Source organism: Lagopus muta, chromosome Z (genome assembly GCF_023343835.1).
Source record: "Lagopus muta isolate bLagMut1 chromosome Z, bLagMut1 primary, whole genome shotgun sequence".
Classification (NCBI taxonomy): Eukaryota; Metazoa; Chordata; class Aves; order Galliformes; family Phasianidae; genus Lagopus; species Lagopus muta.
In genome coordinates, this window is record NC_064472.1 from 9,874,109 (window position 1) to 9,893,944 (window position 19,836).

At 48.6% G+C, this 19,836-nt stretch overlaps 1 protein-coding gene across 8 annotated transcripts in view; it reads left to right on the forward strand.

Moving 5' to 3' along the window:
- The first annotated feature begins 980 nt into the window (after window positions 1–980).
- Window positions 981–19,836, forward strand: part of RUSC2 (RUN and SH3 domain containing 2) — a 53,605-nt gene continuing 34,749 nt past the window's right edge. For 2 of the 8 annotated variants that reach the window (XM_048931242.1, XM_048931247.1), the window contains exon 1: window positions 6,374–6,740. The gene's annotated coding sequence lies outside the window, so the exon portion shown is untranslated. Of the gene's footprint in view, window positions 1,050–6,373; window positions 6,741–8,765; window positions 9,272–19,836 lie in introns of those variants that run through there. The other 6 variants (XM_048931249.1, XM_048931245.1, XM_048931241.1 and 3 more) reach the window with 4 other exon arrangements.

The following is a 19,836-nucleotide window of genomic DNA, read 5'->3' on the forward strand; positions in this document are numbered from 1 at the left end:
TTGGATCCATTTCCCCTAGTCCTGCTGTTGTCAGCCCTTTTGAAGAGTTTACTCCCCTCCTGGGTGTAGGTTCCCTTCAGGTATTGATAGGCTGCAATGAGGTCACCCCGCAGCCTTCTCTTCTCCAGGCTGAACAAGCCCAACTCCCTCAGCCTGTCCTCATAGGGGAGGTGCTCCAGCCCCTTGATCATCTTAGTCGCCCTCCTCTGGACCCTTTCCAAAATCTCAATGTCTTTCTTGTACTGAGGGCTCCACACCTGGACACAGTACTGCAGATGGGGCCTCACAAGAGCCGAGTAGAGAGGGACAATCACCTCCCTGTCCCTGCTGACCACCCGATCTCAATGCCTTCCTTGCAGTGAGGGGCCCAAAACTGAACACAGCACTCGAGGTGAGACCTCACCAGAGCTGAGTAGTGACAGAATCACAGAATCACCAAGGTTGGAAAAGATCTCCAAAATCATCCAGTCCAAACATCCACCTGCCATCAGAATTTCCCCACTAAACTATGTCCCTTAGTGCAACATCTAAGCCTTTCTTGAACACTTCCATGGATGGTGACTCCACCACCTTCCTGGACGGTCTATTCCAGGTCAGGAGAGACCACTCTTTTGGAGAAGAAATCCTTCCTAATGCTCAACTCGAACCTCCCCTGCCACAACTTAAGGCCATTTCCTCTAATCCTATTGCTAAATTACATGGAAGCAACATCTGGGCTTGGAAAACTACCAGGGAAGAAAGTAAGCTGCATCTGATCACTCTGAGCAGCACAGCGCTAGGAAAAGCCCTGCAGGAGATGGTTGTGACGGAGCTGCAGCTCCAGTTTCCTCGACCTGCTCTTAGGATGCTCTCGCCAGACGATTAACCGCGTCCGTTCAGCTCAGCCGCTCCCGTCAGAGGCCCGCCCGCCTCCTCCATCCACCGCCGCCGGGGCTGCGCGGGGGAGGACCCCGGTGTCGGGGGCGGGCCGGGCGGCTGGGGCGGGCCGTTGGGAGGACAGCGGTGAGGCTCCGCCTCGGCGCCCGGCTGTACGCAGCGGCGCCGGTTCGGTAAGTGAGGAGGGGCGGCGGGCGGCAGGGGGAGAGCGGGGCGGTGGGGACGCTACACGTGTGTGCCGGTGCCCGTAGAAAATGCTGACCTCCTTCTCGCCAGCGCCTGCTGGAGGGTGTTGCAATCCTCGCTGCGGTACAGGCGTGGAGGAATGTCCGAAAAGCGCTGGTGGTAAATAGGGGGAAGCCCTGCGGGAATGATGGGCTGCGGCTCGAGCACGGACGGTGCTCCGCTCGGGGTTGGGTGAGGTGCCGTGACCTGCCGTGCGGCGTGCTTTCTGAAAGAGATGGCGGATAGGCATTCAGCCTTTTACGGAGCTCTTCTGTTTGACAGATACATAGAAAATTATTCCCTGGCTTTATTATTATTATTATTACTATTACACTATTGCATAATACAGTGATCTGAACGGCCGGTTCTGTTGTAACACCTTCATAATTCTTGGCCCATTGCACAGCAATTTTGGGGTCAAGAATGATAAGGCTTTGATGCTAGCTATGGAAAATGGGAAAAACAGCAGCCTGTGCCGCAGCAGTTTGGTTGTGTTAGGGCAGAGGCACCTGGGGGTGTTTTATGTAACTCCCTGCACGTGCCTGGTGGCTGTCACCTCATCCATGTGCAGCCACACGAGGCTCTTCCAGTGACCTGTAGGCTGGCAGTCATTAATCATAAGCAGCTCCTGTGGCACGGGAGGCTGCTGGAGCACCACGTGCTGGCCCTAGGTTCTCTAATAGATGTGACTCTCAGCAAGGTCTGTGCAAGACAGGAGCCCTGTGCATTGCGACCCGTGATAATTCCCAGCTGGGAACAAAGGCAGGCACATAGGTGACCGTTTGGATACCTCTGGGCAGAGATACTGCATCCTGCCCCTTCAGACCACTGATCAAACTTCATCCTAAAATTCTGCTGTGCCATCTGGAAGGCTTCCTCTTCTGATGACTGACTTTTTTGTTTTTTTCCCCCTAAGTGTGTTCACAGCACATTTATTCTCTTGTTGTTGTGCCAGCATTATCCTTTTGCTTCAGCAGTTTTGTTTGTCTCCTGTGATATATTTAGAGAGCAATCCTATCCGCTCTCTGCCTACATTTGGCTAGGCTAAACAAGTCAGGCTCTTAAGTTTCTACTTGTTTGATAGGTTTTCTGTTTCCCCCAGGCTCTTTATGCACCTGTTCACTTGAGTTTATCGTTTTTAAATGTGGATGAACAGATATTTTTTTTCTTTTGTGTGATGCTCCTGTCACCAGTGCCTGTATCATAGTGCTGATGGTTCACTGCCTTATCTGGGCGGCATTTGCTTTTTTTAGGGCTGCGTCATCTCTGCAATTCCTTGCTCGCTGTCAGCGACTGCTTTTCCTAACTTTGTTGTCAATATGCAGTTGTCCAGCTCTGTCCCTGCAGCCCAGCTATCAGCCCGGCAAACTAATACCTCAAAACTTTGGGTGCATGAAGCTTGAAAATGTGCCTTTCTGTCAATGCACACTTTCTGAATAGATATAAATCTTCCTGTTCTGTCTTTGTAAATGTGTTGTTTATTGCAATGGGAAGAAAATTTTCTACAGTCCATACTGGTGCCTGTGTGGGGAGCCCTTGCCTGGGGCACAGCAGTAAAGAAATCGCCATTTGGGACAGCCTTCTGGTATGCAGGACTGGCTGCTTTGATCCCTATAATGTTACATTTCTGTGCACCAACCAGGGTGCTGGGTACACCCCAGAGAACCCAGAACCCAAAGTTCCTTCGTGTCTGTGTGAAGCTGAGGTATGAGCTAAATAAATATTTCTTCTCTCACCGCCTCATGCCTGATAATGTGGGAGGGTGCTGAAGTCATCAGAGTGTCAGTCTGCGTGAGCTTTAAACTGGTGTTTTTCTTGTCCTTGGCGACAAGTTTTCTCTGCAAGGGCTGTCGGGGGCTTCTTACTGCATCTCCTTTCCTTCCAGCTTTTGTAGGCATGCTGGAGAGCTGCCATTCCTTCTTCAGCCTCCTGCCTGGGAGCCACCTCTACCCTTATTTCAGTAGTCAGGACTGTGTTTCTGAGTGGGTAGAGGTGGCCCTGGGCTCAGAAGAAAGGTCTCAGAAAAGCTTTTCTGACCAGGCTCCATCTGAGAACTGCTGCTCAGTTTTTCCAAAGCTAGCTTGCTGCTGCCCTACTTGTTATAATTCGCTCCGAAGCAGAGGATGTTTTTCTCCACCTGGTGCTGGGAAGGAGCATCCTCTCTCCTGTGGCGCTCAGCAGGAAGGGCAGTGCCTCTGGCAACCCCCATGTCCCTGTTCAGCTGCTCGCACAGCACTGAGCCTTCAGCCAGGCTCTGGGGCTGTACACGGATCCAGCCTCTTCCACTCCCTCCGCCCTCCCAGCCTCATGAGACGTTTAGGAAAATCAGAGCAAGGCCAGGCTTCCTCTGAATTAGGAAAACATGCCTTCCTACTGTTGCCTTTTAGTGGGCGTTTTGTGAGTTGTGTTAACAGGAGGCTCCTGGCTTTTGTACATCACAAACAACCCCATTTCCCTCCCCTAAATTTGAGGTTTTGGCTGGGGATCCTGGGGTCATTGCCCCTTTCTGCATCTTCATACTGAGGATCAGCAGGAGCTGTGACCAGAAAAATGCAGAGCAAGATCATGCCGGGAGTCAGGAGCTGCCCTGAATTTCAGACTGAAATCTTCTGTCAGCTTGAGAACAGCACTGCCCTACCCATCAGCCCAAGTCTCCTCGTTCACATGCTGCAGAAAGTCTGCCAGGAAAGGTCCCCATTTGGTGGCCTTTCACGGGCAGTGGGTTTGCATCCTTTGGGCCATGGGCAACACTTAAAGCTGCTTCAGCAGCTTCCTTACCTGCTGGCTGCCTTAGAAACCTCTAAACCGTGCATATGGGAGCACTGAATATTCAAAAGCTGTAAGTCTCGTCTGCAGTTGCCCAATATTTTGCCTGCAGTTCTGCTTCTGGTTCAGTTTTTGCTGTGGCAGCAGATGCTGTCTGATGGTGTTTGCTGTGCAGGGTGCCTGGCTTCCTACATTTTCTCTGCTGCAGCAGCGTGGTCATGCTGCATATTGAGTGTGCTGGTGGAGCAGTTGGCTGGGCGGTGTGCAGTGCGCAGTACGTCTGCTCTGATGTTAAGTGTGCTAGAAAATGTAACATCCAAGGTTGTTATAGGGGTTATGGCTCGCAAAAACCTCCCCTTTATCTCTCTGCTGGGATGGCAATATTTCATATGAGTGTTTCTTTCACCCTTTCATCTCTCCATCAAGCTGCTGTGTGGCACGGGTAGCTCTGAGCTCGATGAAATGAAGTGATTGTGCACAGCTGCAGCTGCCTGATGATGTTCCCGGTGGTTAGCTCTGCTGAGGCTGGGCCAGGCACCAGCTCCCGTTGCTTTGCCAGCTCGGCTTGGAGCGCTTTGGGGGGAAGTTGGCTGGGAGGAGTTCTGCTCACTCTGTCTCTCCCAGATGTTGAGGGAGGCCGAAGGGCTGCCTCATGCAGCCTGCCTTCTGCTGAACACTTAATTGCCTGCTCTTTGCCAAAGAACATGTATACAAGGGTGTTTCCTGAGGACAGATTACTGTAGCCCTGTTCTGGAACATGAAGCCTGGTGGGGTTCTACTTGAGATAGCCCACAGTTTCTCCCCCCCTTCTCATTTTTGTATGTGTGTGCCCGGACTGGGAGCATTGATTTCCTTAAGTGCCATCTGTTATGCCCCACATTGGTATTTTCTGAAGTCTTGTGCTAGACTCTGTGCTTCCTATGGAGTCCTCAGTGGAGGACATCCAAGCTTTCAGCTGTGGGCAAGTGCCCTGCTGACACTTGTATTTGACTGGACCAGGCCTTGAAGTCTTTTGTTGAACACTGCCTTTGGATGCTGTCAACTTGTCTGCTAATTCGGATGCTTTATCAGAGGAAGGGCAGTGCCTGTCTGTGTCCTTTCTGTCACTGAGAGAAGGCAGAACCAAATGATGTGAATGTATGAAGTTTTCTGGCTGTGGTGCTGGTGAGACTCCTGGTGGCTTTGGCTGAAGGGAGCACAGTAACACAGGCAGCTTTTGTGTGGGTCCCAGTTTGCACTGCAGCACAGCAATGCTTTTCCCATGGAAGGAGCTTGAATAGATCTGATAGCCCTGTCTCATCAGCCAAGCTGATGTCTGCAGAGCAGTGTTTCTCCACAAGGAGCTATGTCTCAGCAGGGGGATATAGCATGCCATCACACTGCAGCTGCCTTGGTTTCCTCCCTCCCTTCTTCCTCCCCCAGGAGGGACCTCACGCCACACATTCTCCTATTTTTTTTTTAAGCAGATCTGAAAGCACTTGCAGTAGGAAGAGAATGGTGCAGGCACAGCAGTGCAGAGTGCCAGGCTGTGGCTGTTGCAGACAGCACGCAGCCAGCAGGGCGAGATGTGCAGTGCCAGATATCTGCTCCTACCGCTGCTCCCCTTGGCTCCTGATAAGGAGCTGATTTATGTCATTCTATGATTCTATGACTCCGTGTCCCAACGTAACAAAATCTGGATGCTTCAAGCCTCTTCATCATGCAAGTGTGGGTGTTTGAGTTATCCAGCCAAATATGTAGCTGTGCAGAAGGGCAAATTTTAGGCTTGCACTGTGAATTCCTCCATCCTTTCTCTGTTCTCTGTTATAATTTCCTCTACTTTCTAAGCAGTGGATATCTGTGTTTTCCTTCTGCTGAGAACTGGGAACAGCTGGATCTGCAATGCCTGGAAAAGTCTATTTGCTGATTGTAGATTGCCCTAGATGCTTCTGTTAGGAGCTCTAGCAGGAATCACTGTTATTTGCTGCTCACACCACCTGTCAAACCAACGGGTTTTCCTGGAGCTGGCTGAGGCTGTAGCAAAAGCAATCAGACAGTAATGCCATGTGATTTTTGTCTGCCATTCAGGTTGTTGCAGGTAGATTCTTAACTGTGGAAACCTGAGTCTGGAATCTCAGCAAAACAGACATTTTGGGACCACCTGGCTTGGAACTGAGTCATAGTGTAACGTCTGTGTCATTCCCATATTGCTCTGAACACCAGTTTACACACTCATGATCTCCAATGTGCTCTTCCAACAGGACAAATAAAGAATTTAAAGCCCCTGTAGCACTGCTCAGTTCCCTGCTCCCTGCAGAGGAAAAAAAAAAAAAAAAAGAAGCCTCAAGCTGTTTTTAAACGAGACAAATGCCCCGGGTGCCTGTCTGCCAGAGCATCCAGCTTGTACATTGAGTCCCTTTTTAGCAAGCTTCTCCATGCATCTATATCTGGCTCTGGCTCCTTGCTCAGGGAACGTGACCTCATCATTGTTTTGGTATTTCCAGTGATTCAGCCCTGGTCCGGGGCAGGGAGGAGTCGTTCCTGGTGCGGAGCTGGGGTGTTTGTGCGTTGCTGGAATTCCAGCATGCTGCAGCCCCAGCCCTTCCGCTGTCTTGACAGCTCTCCTGCAACTCTTAGCTGATGCACTGCATTCCTGCCTGGCAGATGGCCTGGGCACAGCTGGGAGAGGGACGTGAGCTCCTGCGTTGGGGGCTGGTAGGGATCGCCATCTTTGCAGCGTACCTGCCTTGGTGAGGGTGAAACAGAGAGCAGTGTGCCTGGGGAAGCCACAAGGATCTCAGCTTTATGGGTGGAAAATGCAGAATGCTTATTACTATTTCCAGACTGTCAGCGTCTCTTAAGGACCTGAACTTCATCACAGCTTCAAAAAATTGGTGAGCATTGTGATGCTTGTTTCGCAAGTGGGGAAACTGAGGCAAGGGGCTGGGTGCTGGGCTGCTGGAGGTTACTCAAACCTAACTTGGGGAAGTGATGCAGATGCTGCCTGTCCTCTCTTGTATTGGCTAAGTTTCTCCAGTGAGTGTGGGCAGCAGGTCAGGCAAATTTTTCAGAAGGGCAGTAAAACTGGTGAGGGGTCTGGAGCACAGTCTTATGGGGAGCAGCTGAGGGAAATGGGATTGTTCAGTCTGGAGAACAGGAGGCTCACAGGAGACCTTATTGAGACCTCCACAGCTACCAGAAGGGAGGTTGTGGTGAGTTGGGGGTCAGCCTCTTCTCCCAGGCCACTTGCAATAGGACTAGAGGGAATGGCCTCAAGTTATGTCAGGGGAGATTCAGGAGAGATGTTGGGAAATACTTCTGCAAAAGAGTGGTCAGGTGCTGGAACAAGCTGCCCAAGGAGGTGATGGAGTCACCATCCCTAGAGGCGTTCAAGAAACATTTAGCTGTTGTAATAAGGGACATGGTTTAGTGGGGAAACGGTGGTGGTGGGTAGACTGTTGGGCTGCATGATTTCAGAGATCTTTTCCACCCTTGATGATTCTGTGATTCGAAGTTGAGTGGTGCTTCTAAAGCAAGACAAGGCCAGACTGTACAGATTCCTAGACCGCATCTTCTGTTGGTACCACTTTCTTGCATCTCTCCAAGTGTAGTCAGAAAGCACAGGGGACAGCTACAGTTGGGATTCCTCAGCCAAATTCAGTGCTTGTAGTAGGTTGGAGATACTGTAGGGCTCTCTCTTGCACCATGGGAGGATTGCAGTTGCTGCAGATGTACTAAGCCTTACTGCAGCCATGATCTGAATGCTCTCAGCTGCCTTATTTGAGCCTGGGTGGCTGTGAGTAGTTTTAAAGCTGTTTGGAATCAGCTGGTGTTAGCCATCCCATGACTGAGGCTAGCTGGGCTGCAGAAGCAGCTTGCTTGAAGATATGACTTCTATATTGTCTTGCTTCATAGTGAACCAGTCTGTCAACGTGCAGGAATAAATCACGAAGGCTCATCATGTTGAGAGAAGCAACCCCTGTTTGGAGCCCATATTGATGAATAGGGCTTTGGAGACTTAAGTTCTGGACAGATTTTGTCCCAGACAGATCTGATGACTGGCACTTGGCATCATATTTTACTGTTGTTACGTTGGGAAGTTTTCCCTTTGTTTTTGTGCAAGAGTACCCATAGTCCAGGTGAGCTCATCCTGAACTCAGTTGTGAGGTGAGGGAAAATTTCTGCTCAGTGGAGAGAAAAAGCACAGAGCACTTTCACCTTCTTCAATGCAGCCTGAAGAAAGGGTACCAGCAGATGCTAGAAGTGTCTACAGCACAGACGTCATCTGCTACCAAACTCTGTGAACTCCCTGTTCCTTGTCAGTGCTCTCCAGGTCACTTATGTGAGCTGTATGCCTGTCTGGCACCAGGCATACTGAAAATAGGCCGTGCCTGCTGTCATATGTATCCTGTGACAGCTCCTCAGCCTCTCAATGAGATTTTTTCAGTGCTAGTTCAATGGGCAATGTCCAAACTGTGCTCAGTCTCTCTACTGCTGGGTTCAGCTGTATGGGCAAAGCCTTCAAACCCTTTGACACAGTGCTTCTTTGCTGAAGAAATTGCTATAGCCCTCCCTCACTTGGTGTAAATCCAAGTGTGATCCAGTTGATATCCTGAGATGGGAGGGAAAGAATGATAGCAGGAGGTGCCGAAGATGGAGGACTGAAGGAAGATGACAAACCCTCCTGACTGCAGAATCTGTGTGCATGTGGAGTGGGCACTGAGAGCACTGAGAGAGTGGTCCTACATAAGGATGGAGCAATGCTTTCCTTCCCAACCATGATGGGCTGCTGAAACTCTGTACACCAGAGAAGATATGGGACTGGTGTGTTACGTAGGTAGAAAATTGCTTAGATCCAAGTTGCCTGGCATTGAAGGAGCTGCTGTGGAGCATGGAGGTGGGGTCCACTCGCTAAGGGCTGCCTTGCTCCACGGCAGGCAGCTGCCCAGCCACCCAGCTGCAGAAGCGCAGTCCCATCGCAGTGCCTTCTTTCTGAGCTTGCTCTAAATGGCTCTCTGTAACATGAGCTGCATTTCTGCCATAGTCCCCTCCAGAGTGCATCTGTATTTACACTGGGGCTTTCATTAGCAATCTGGCCCTTGCAGTGCCAGCAGCCCACAGCCCTTGCTCGTCTCTCCTGCCCTCGCACTTGGTGAGCAGCCTGGCACTGCTGTCCCCAAGGAACCCCCAAGCCAGCTCCCATCTGGAAGAAGCACCGTGTCATTTTGCCCTGATATCCTACAGCAACAGGAAAGCTGCCTGCAGAGACCCTCACAGCCAGGCTCGCTGATTTCCTGCTTTGCTTCAGGTTATCACCAGCTCTGCGTGCTGCATTCCTCCTGCTGCTCTGATGCAGTTGCTGCTTTGCCTGACTCCCAGCTGCTATGCTCTGAGCCCACAATCTGGAGAGATTGTATCTGTCAAGGTAGGAGCTCATCCCGTCTGTTTGTTGTGCTAAAAGTGGTGTGACCAGTCCTGCCCCATCTGTAGGGTGTGCTTCAATTCATAGCACCTGTCTGGTTTCATTCTCTGTTTGGTGTCTGTGATGAACACGTAGTACGCTGCTACGTGGAAAGGAAATGGATGTATCAATTTTATTTTACCCGATATACTAGGAAATCAGCTCTGGCTCCCTTCTCCTCCAGCCTGGTGCTCTGATACTCCAGAGCTCATTTCTCTGCTCCTGTACAGCGTCCTGTGCATTTTCTACAGGTCATGTGGTGTCACTGCTTTCTCCAAGTGACAGCAGGGTCACTTTGAAAGTAAGGGCAATCAGGATGTGTTGTGGTAGAAAGGGAGAGGAGAAGGAACGCACAGAAAGCAAAAATCAACAAAGTTCAGTGGGCACAGAAGTGGTGTGTGAGAAGGCATCCTTACCCTAGAAAATAGATGCAGGGAAGATATTCTGAATAGTCTCCAAAGGCTGTCTTTTATCGTTTTCTTCCCTCAGCCCCTCAGGACAAGCTGTTTTGCTGTGGTAGGACTTCAGTCTGTTATTGTCCATGTGGTGGAGGACAGTCGGCTTGTTGGTCTGGTCCCCTCCCCAGCCATCCTTGCTGGCATTTAGTGTCCACCACTGTACTCCTTCATTGGAGCTCACCAAAGAACTGTTTCCCTGCAGGAGCCCAGGACAGAAAAAAATGAGAGGGCAGTGTTTTCTTCTGTGCCTGCTGTATCTGAGTACAGCTGTTCCTTTTTTTATCTTCAAGGCAGCTGATGTGTGGCTGTCTGTATGTGCACAAGCCATCCATCTTCCCCACAGTACCTGGGCTTCCATACCATCTTGGGGAGAGTCTCCTAGATAGGACAGAGTTCTCAGGCCTCTGCAAGCAGTGCTTTCCTTCTGAGAACTAACGCGAACAACAAACCCTGTTTTATGGCCCTAGCATCTGCAGTTCCTGAGCACTGAAGAAGGAAGAGGGTCCTCCTCAGCACACCCCACCCTGCTGCCAGTGGTGTATAAATAGTGCCCACAGCATACTATTTTGGGGACAAGCTCTTCCCAGGACTCATCCAAAGAGTTATGTGAACAAATGTTAAAAATAACGCTGAGCCCTGCCCAAATGCTGGCGTCGGTTCAGGCAGAGTGCTGGGGGGTCCTGACTGGGGGCTTCAGGATGGGGTCCAGAGGGCCTTCCAGTGCTCTCTGTCTGGTTAGCCACGGAAAACCCTGACCATAAGCAGATGTGCTGGTCACCAAGAAGATGTGGGACTTTCACTTCTAATTAGGCTATTTGCTCCTGAGCTTTCTCTGCACATTCTGACCATTATCTCTGGCCTGACAGGAGGTATGCAAGATGCCAGGAGGGCTTCACCTGCTACCAGCTCCCTGCCACTGGACAGATCTGATGCCCTCCAAAAAGCCTTCTGCTGTAGCAAGGGCATGTGTGGAGATGCTGGCCCTGGAGTTAGATTTATCCTGAGTTGGTTATGGAAAATGTGCATATTTAATAGCATCTATGATGGATTAATGCCTACTGCTCCAGACATCCTTGCTATCCATGTAATCACAAATGTATCTTTTAATGATGTGGTTGGTGGCTATATCTAAAAAACCCACTGTGGACTGCTGGGATACTGGAACTGCAGACTGCGATACATGCTCCTTGGGCAGCCAGCATAGTCTGCACCTTCCTGCTGAGGAGCTGGAAGCTGTAGTTTGTTGTCTTCAGGCCTGTTGCTGGTCAGATCCTATACTAGGTGTGTAATTCTCCTGCTCTCACACTGCTGTAGCATTGGCCTCTGCTGTTTTCAGGCAGTGGGCCAGAGTGGCAGACCCCACTGTGCCACTGTATATGGATCCCAGAGCTCGCTTAGGAATGCTTCTTTAAGCGTCTTGTGCTCAGTGAAGCACCATCAGAAGACAGAGATGCTGCATCATGTCTATTCTTCTGCTCTAATATGAGAGGTAGGAGAAGTTACCCTCTGTGGACTGCAGCCATCATTGCTGTTATGTGGCTTAATGCATGGAGCTCTGCATACAGAAAGAGGAAAAGAGCTGAGCTGTCTCCTGACTGCAAGCTTAGGACAGCACTTTGGCTTATCTGTTGATTTGATGAGTTGAAGGCAGCTGTGTCATGGAGAGGAGTGACCGTGGTTCTGCTTCAGACGCTGGGGTTCAGAACTAAAGCATCAATCCCTCTTGAAAGCTCCTTGGCCTCCAATCCTGCATGTCCGAATGCATCTGTGCTAGTTTTGTCTTTGTAGGGGAATGGTCAGACACTTCTGTATTCTCCAAGTACTTTCCTTTCTGAGGGGCTTGGTTTATATTAAACTAATATGGAAAATTGCTGTGAAAGCAGTGGGTGTGCAAAAACTGCTGAAAAGATCATTGATCCTGGGCCCTCCATGCTTCACCTCCTCTAATATGGAAATGCTACCGTGGCAGATGTTCCCAGGAATGTTATAACATGGTGGCTGGGAGTTTTCTGTTGTACTCATAACTGGTGAGAGTGCAGCAGATGCTCATGTTCTGGTTTTGACTGCATTATCTACCTTCTGCAGCTCTCACTTGCCATCTTCCTTTTCTGGCCTTTTAGTTGGGCTTCTCTTTCCTTTACTGTGTGTTGAAAGCCTCCTGCTGAAATCATGCACAGGTTGGACTATTTTCTTAAGTGAAGTTTCTATTTACTGAAACTACAGGCTTCAGAACTGTCTGGATACATCACAGAGATTAAAAGCATATTTCTATTTATTAGATTCTATTTATTATAGGTATTGTGAGGGAAAATAACCTTTCTGAGCAGCCAGTCCTTCATCAGGGACTTCTTGCTCCTCTGCCATGTCCGGCCAACATATGAAATCTCTGAATCATCATCGTTGATGTTTATTATTAGGCCTGGGTCAAGTCTCTGTGATGAAGCTCCTGAGGGCCCTTTCAGGTCTCTTTCCACTCTGGTATGCTCTTGGTCTCATAGCTGGAATGCATCTGGGATGCATGGAGACACATGACCTTGTTTGCCATCTTTAAGCACCTCTTTGCTATCTGTGCAGAGCTTCAGTCCTTGGCTTCCAACAGTTTCTGAAATGCTGAGATTTATCCACAGAGAACATCACAGAGTGTTGTGCCCTGCTGTTTAGTCTGTCTCATGTTAGGGTTGAGACCCATTTCAGTCAGCCCAAAGCAGCCTAATCTTGATGTGTTTCTCAGGAGTCTCCTGTGACCAGGTCACAGGCAGTGTGTGTGCCTAGGCCTTGCCTCCACCAACTTTCATTTTCTATTTTAAAGAACATATCAGGATTTCCTCCCAAATACAAGTTCTGTTTTACCACTCCAGCATTTCCTTTGCTGTGGGTCTCTTTCCATTCTGAGTGGATTTTTTGTGCAGTGTGTGGAAAGTTTCTTCCCAGTTTTGGCTCTACGTGGGTAAAATGTCTCTGTGGAGGACATAGACCTTGCACAGTTGGCCAAATGCTGCAGATTGCACTCTTCCTCCTGATTTAGCATATAGCTGTAAGCACACAAAACCACAGGGTTGTTTAGTGTTGGGCTGACCTGACATGGAGACCTGTGGTACAGCTTGTTGACTGTCCAGTGCAGCCTGCTCTCTTAGATGGGAAGAGGTCATGATCACCAAAGAGAAAGTGAGGAGAGTTATCAGCTCTGGTCATGGGTCATCTTCAACAGGACAACAAGTTCATGTGAAAAGCTAATCCAGCCAGTGGATTAGCTACTGGATCTGCTGGCATGGGATGCTTTTGTATGGTCCATCTTCACTTGTGGAGTTGCTGCATCTTTCCAGAAGTATATTTCTGCTTCTCCAGGGATTTCTGCCTGAGTAAACTGATCGAGGCTTTTAATCCCGCATTAGAGGCTTCCTGCTTCTCTGAGTCAAACAGAAATCATACAAGAATAAGTCCTCCATTGGATGCAAGTCCATCTCCCTAACATCGCATAGTTGACTCAGGCAATGCCATTCCTCATGTTTCTTTGTTTCATCTCTCGAGAAGCTCCCAGTGATTGGAATATTATTGCTGCATCCCATATCCTTTCAGCCCAATCTTTTCTCTTCTTCCGTGTATCCTGATGTCATGGCACACTGGATTGGCCAAGATCCTAAGATGGACATTTCTTTGTCAGAGAACCCAGGAAAATGAATTATTTCCAATTTGTCACACTAAGTGCCTGCAAAAACTAACAGGAATGCATGCCTCTAAATAAATAAAGCAAAATGCTTCTGAGACATACAGCCCTATGTGTTGTAACAAGAAAATCTTGCTTATCTTCTGACTGCTGTGGTGTTCTGGGTTGGGTTTTTTTGTTTGTTTGCTTGTTTTTTGTAAAATAATAAATGTTTTATCTGTCATACCTGCTGTTTGACCTAAACTTGCCTAAGGGGCAGCCCCTATTCTTGTTGCTCTGGGATGTGGAGTATGGCTTATTAGCTTCTTGGCAGCAGCCTTTTATGCATTTCAGAACTGCCTTCTTGTACCCCGTAGTTTTCTACAGACGGTTTAACTGCTTGCTTTGCGTTTTACTTCTCTTATTCATTTTCCTGCTGTCTTTGCACCTTCTGCAGTTTGTCCATATCTTTGCCAGACTGATACAGAGCTGGGGCACATACCAGTGTAGGGTAGAGAGGAAGGATTACTCCATGCCTTGCATATCTCATGTATTCATACAGCCCTACATACTGTTTGTCTACTTCAAAGCAAAATGCCACTATTACTCAAGTTCAGCCTGTGATCTATGGTAACCACAAATCCCTTCTTAATGAGCAGGTCATGAATGATGATTATGGGTGAGGATGTGCAGGCTGTGCTGCGTGAGGTGTCATGGTAATGGTTATAATTCATGTTAATTTGCTGTTTATGTGTTGACCTTACCCTTCAGCTAACAGTACTGGTACCAGAGATGGCACAGATGAAAAGACATACAGTCAGATCCAGTGGGTATGATGCACAGGAGGTAGATGGAGGTCTGCAGGATTTAGCTGCAGGCCTGAAATACGTGGACTTTTTAGCATATGTTTTCAGTAGCGCTCCGTTTGCAGTTCTGTTCCCTCTCCCCTTTACGACATTTCAAAGTATTGGTGAATGGCCTTTGAATGGAACTTCCATGGTCTCTTTTAATCGGAAGGTGGTTTGCAAAAGCCATCAGTTATGCAGGGATTGCTTTGCTTGCCGCTCAAACATAGCAATCTGGGGCAGGTAATACTGCAGAACAGCACTGCACCTTCAGTTTGGGTGGGAAATGTACAAACTTAGGAAAAAAAGCAGCATAACCAACCATAATTAGTATCATGCGTCTGTAATAAATCAGCTAAACTGTGTGCTCCCCGGGTTCTGTGGTAAGGGTGGGAAGGTTTGAGAACAGGGAGATCTGCCGGCAAGCTTTGTGTCGAGCTGGCAGCTCTGACCGTGTCTTTTGCTGTAGCTCTGAGCAGCAATAGCAGAGAAGTGCCCAGGCATGCGCAGAGGGAGGTGAGTGTGGGTTTTCTGTGTGAAGCTGAGTGCATTCTTTGTGCTTGCTGTTGCCTTGGAAAACTGGAATATTTATGACTCAGTACTAAAAGAGGCTTTTTCCATTCTTGGATGTGGCCTCTTCCTGCATCCAACAGGGTTGTTTTTCTCCTTTCCTGCTTGCCATGCTACGTCCCACCCATTTATAGTCTCTGAGCTGACTTGTTTGCAGTACAGTCACCCTCGCTTGGAGTCATCCCCTGTGGAGGGAAAAGAATGTCACTTCAGTTTACATCACAGGAACCAGAAGCAGTCACCTTTCTCCAGCAATGCCCGCCGTGTACACAGCTGACTCTGGTTGTGCTTAGTATGTAGACAGTGAACCATCTTAGGACTGCCCAGATTCAGCTCAGCCTTGTGACTCCTCAGCTGCACAATTGGAAATAATGCCATTTTAACTTGATGTCAGAATGCAGACCAGTGTATGCAGCAGAAGTGAGGCTACCAAATTCACCAGCTTCAACATGTGATGTAGTATGGCAGCTTAAGACTTTTAAGATCTTCCTCATGGCAATGGGAAAGTACTAGGTTACATTGAAAATGTACTAGTTAAAATTCATAAGGTACATTCTACTGTAGAGGCAATTGTTCTTGTTTTTGAAAATTGATTCTAACAAAAGTCAATCCATTAACACCTTTGTATCTGTGGCTCCCATGGGCTGCTCAGAACAAGCAATTGATTGCTGGATATGAAGGTATGTATGTTTTTGTAATAATACTCTTTCCAGTTCCTTTTGTCAATGCTTTCATTGGTCGGAGTTCATATTCAGTGTATCATGAATATCTGAGTGAGTGCTTGAAGAAAGAGGGTTGCTGTTACAGCTCCTGCTTCAGACACTTTGAAATCTCCATGCTGCATCAGTTACATCCAGGCTTTGCTTTAATCCAAGGTTTACAGTACAGCTTTATGAGCTTTGTTTATCAGATTGAAGCTGAGACTTCAGACAACAATTCAGGAGCTGCTCTACTGTTTCTGTCCTGATTTCCCTCCGTCTAAAAGTGTTCACTTATTTCTTTGTGCTCCTGAGTGGGGATTGCTGTGTATCAGGGCTGAAAAATGGACACTGGCCTTGAATCAATTCTTCCTCCTACAGCTTTCAGAGAGATCTGTACTGCCCTCTTGTTCCTTTGTGTAAGATGTTGATAGCAGCCATTTCCTGGAAGAACAGTATGAACATCCTGGATTTTTGGCCTGGAAGGGACTGGAGACGGACAAACTGACTGTGGGCTGGGTTTGGATTTCCGTGGCCATCTCAGGGTTGTTATGTGGAACTGCGCCCAGCCCTGTGGGAGCCATGCCAGAACTAGCCCTGTCTGGTAGCTGTGACTTTTTATGGAGCTTGCGACTGCCTCTGTGACTGGACAGTAAAGCATCAGCCACTAGCAATATGAAGGGTTTGGCCTTAACACAGAAAAGACGAAAATCGCTGTAGTAATTTGGATGAAGGATCCACCTTAGCCCAGTACTTACTTACCGAAAGAGGTTGCAGGCTGTCAGCTAGGCAAGCAGACGGGGTATCTTCTTTCTTTTTCTTTTCTTTTCTTTTTTTTTTCTTTTCTTCTTTTTTTTTTTTTTTGGTAGGGGGAAGGTGGTGGAGAGGGTAGGCTTTGATAAGTCTGTTGTATTTTGTCAGTTTGGTTACCTGAAATGCATCTCTCAAGTGCTTGTCGTGCCTCCCACTGAATCTGTGTGGAATTTTCCATAATTCCCTTTGCTGAGAGGTAAGGAGCAGCACGCAGGCTAAAGGGAAATTAACAAGAATGTTGAATGAGGATCTGCTAGTCTGAAGGGAAGTTGCTGGTAGGACGTAGCCTTTCATTACATGAGATAATGCTCTGGGCTCTGGAAAGTAATATTGCTGATGTTTCCTAAAGACAAAAAGCCAAGAAGGATCATCAATTCAAAGGCAGTTTAGGGTTATTCAGCAGAAAAGACTTTGAAGTCCTTAAGGAATAATACAGATGAGAACTGGATAGTTCAAATTAGATGACTGTGTGCATGAGGAAAAAAGCAAAAAGTTCAGCTTTGTCTGGGAGCTCCCTGGGGAAAGTAAGGAAGGCAAAGGAAAACCCAGGGCCTGTCAGCGATGTGGAGGATAACTGGGAGTATCAGTAAAAAAGATAAATGTTATCTATTGTGACATATTGGATAAAATATTTGTAGCAGCAACTGGGGAATCTGAGGGGTTTAAGGCATGGTGATGGCTAGCTTGGAAGATTGTCTGCGTTTCTAATCACTCTCTGAAGGATGTATTCAAAATGGGTCATATCCAGAGAAACCCTTCTCTCTCATACTGGTATGATCAAAGAGATGGAGAGCCTGCCTGGTGCTGATTAAAGAACTCAGATGATGTAACTTTAAACACAGACTGGATAAATAGTGACGTTTGAAGACCATTTTTGGAACAGGAGTGAATAGGGATTGAGCTATTCATGGATAAAGATAAGCTGTAAATTCAGAGAAGATTCTTAAACATCAGAGGAATGAAGTCGGGAATTAATTCTGTTAGAAAATGGTTAGTAACAAGAAATGTCTATTTCTGAGAGTAAAAACCAACAGCAACTTTCGCATTCTGAGCTATCTTGTTTGCCTGAGTTTGCTAAGCCCTAAAGAAACTAGTACTGCTGTTCTGGGCCATAGGCAGGGCTTGTTGGGGCAGGATGACCATAGGGTTTCTGATTGAAGCCTGCTGGTAGAAACATATCTGCAATCTGCATGGCCTCGCAGGCTCTTGTTCTGTCCTTGGACATGCTCCAAAGGCAGGCTTAGTGGGAATCAATAGATGATCCTCCGGGGAGAAAGTGGGGACTAAGGGCAGGCACTAGCACAACACTACCATGTGCATTCCTCAATCTGGTTGAAGCTTCGACTTCTCATTTGAGAACTCCTATGTTTGTTCCCACCTCCCAGCAAATAGAAAAGTTGTCAAGTACAGATTGGTAATGATTAGCCAGTATTGATTCCTGTGTATTTGTGAGGGATGTCGATTGACCTTGAAAGCTGGGACTTGCAGGCATGGGGAATATTGGGTTTTTTTTCTTGTTGAGAGCATTTATAAATTTTGCAGCACCTCCTTCTTTCCTATTAGCCTTTGTATCCTAGTCCTCTTTGCTCCCACTGAGCAGGAGCGTACTGTTGGCTTTGCTGTGACCAGCATCCCTGAAACAGCCTGTGGTGGATGGGATTGCTTTGTCTTGGGAACTCAGATTTCTGCCTTGAGCAATCACTGAGCAAAGTAGAAAGTCTACTCCTGAGTTGTCCACCAACTGGAAAGGTGTGGTAGTATGTGTTCCTCCTGTGTCTGTGCTGTAAGCAGGGCTGTAACGATCCAGAAGATGTGTCCTAGACATGTCCTCACTGCATCACCCACAGATTGCTAGGCAGAGACACAGGTGCACTGAAGGCAATAAAGGTAGACCCAACAACCATTCTTTAGCAGGAGGCAGGCAGCTCCCTGTGCTGGATTATACCCACGTGCTGCTGTGGCCCTGTGGCTGCTGGTCTGTGGCAAGGGTGGGCAGGTTGTGCACAGTGCCTGGTGTGATGAAAACCTTTTTCCCAACTGGCATGTGGTATCACAGCAGCAGCCCAGGTGGCCAGCTGGGCTGTGGGTCTGGGCTGTTTCCACTTCACTGATTGGAGCAGATTTGCAGCACATTGGTGGGAGGCTTGGGCTCTTTGTGTTGATTTTGCTGTATAATTGCATTGAAAGTGGGAAGTTTTCAGACAGCCTTAGCAGCCAGTGCCGACAGAGCACCTAAAGGCAGATGAAAGTAATCCTGCCAAGATAGAATAGAATTAGGAAGCTTTTTACCACCAAGCTATACAGCGTGATGCTAGTGTGTCTCCTGGCTCTCAGGCCAGGCAGAAGGGAGCCAGGTTACACTGGGGACAGGCGTGTCCTGCCCCGCCATCTCCCTCCCCTCTCCTCCTGGAGGAGCACAGCCACCAGCCTGCACTGTCCTCACTCCCAGTGCCAGCCACGCTCTTCTTCCCATACTGACTCATCTCTGTGATAAGAGAGCAGTCATCTCCTAGAAGACAATCCCCCAGAAAGAGCTTTCTTCTTCCTCGTTAGTGCCTGTACTCTCCTGCCATCTACGAAGCCGCAGGACAGCCTGTCAGTGGCTGAGAGGAGCAGCTCCAGGCAGGGAGATGCACCAAAGGGCCCTTCATCACAGCAGTGAAGGACGTGTGAGCCTGCGAAAGGCTGAGTAACGCACCAGGAGGATGATGTGCATGTCAGCATTGGGGTGCGGATGTGCTGAAAAGCGTTTTATCCAAAGGAGCCCTTTGCCTGCTGCAGAACAGCCCCACACTCCACCTGCACCGGGGTGTGGGTCTGGTTCGTGTCAGTGAAGCAGTTAACGCAGTGGTGGGGACAAGGAGACAGCAGCTTGCGCCTCCTCCCTCAGTGCTGGCAAGGCCTGCGGAGGGCTGAGAGGGCACCGACATACTTTCCATTCTCCTCTCTGCTGTGGGAACGAGTCTCCTGGGTAACAAGCGTGCCTTGTTCTGCTTCAAGCTGGCAGCTGGGCCTGGCTATCTCCTCCCCCCATCTTTTGCTAGCCTGCGGTCTGTCCCTGTGCCCTGCATCATCCCTCGGCTCATCGCTGTTGCTTGAAGGGGCTCAGGTGGCGGCGTGAGGGCTGAGAGTGGGCTGGGAAGCGTGATAAGGTGGCTTGCATGGGGCAGCAGTCCCAGGCGTCGAGGAGGGTCCAGCTGAGGTGCTGCGGCCTCACGGGCTGTCCTGGGGGTGAGTAGCCCCCATAGGGCTGGAGCTGGCCCCCAGCCTTCGCACCATCCTGGTGGGGGTAGGCACTGGGCTTTCAGTCAGAGATCCAGCTTGAATGTTACCTAAATAGCTGTTTTAAAGGGTTCTGGTGTTCTGGGATCCAAGGTCAACAGGCAGCTGCTTCCAGTCATAGTTCTAAACAGGCTTTTCTGGCATAGCTTTTTTGTGTGCCTCTCCAGACTGAGAAGCTTTTGCAAAGTGCTGTGCTGCCTTGCTTTATTTATTTGGTTGT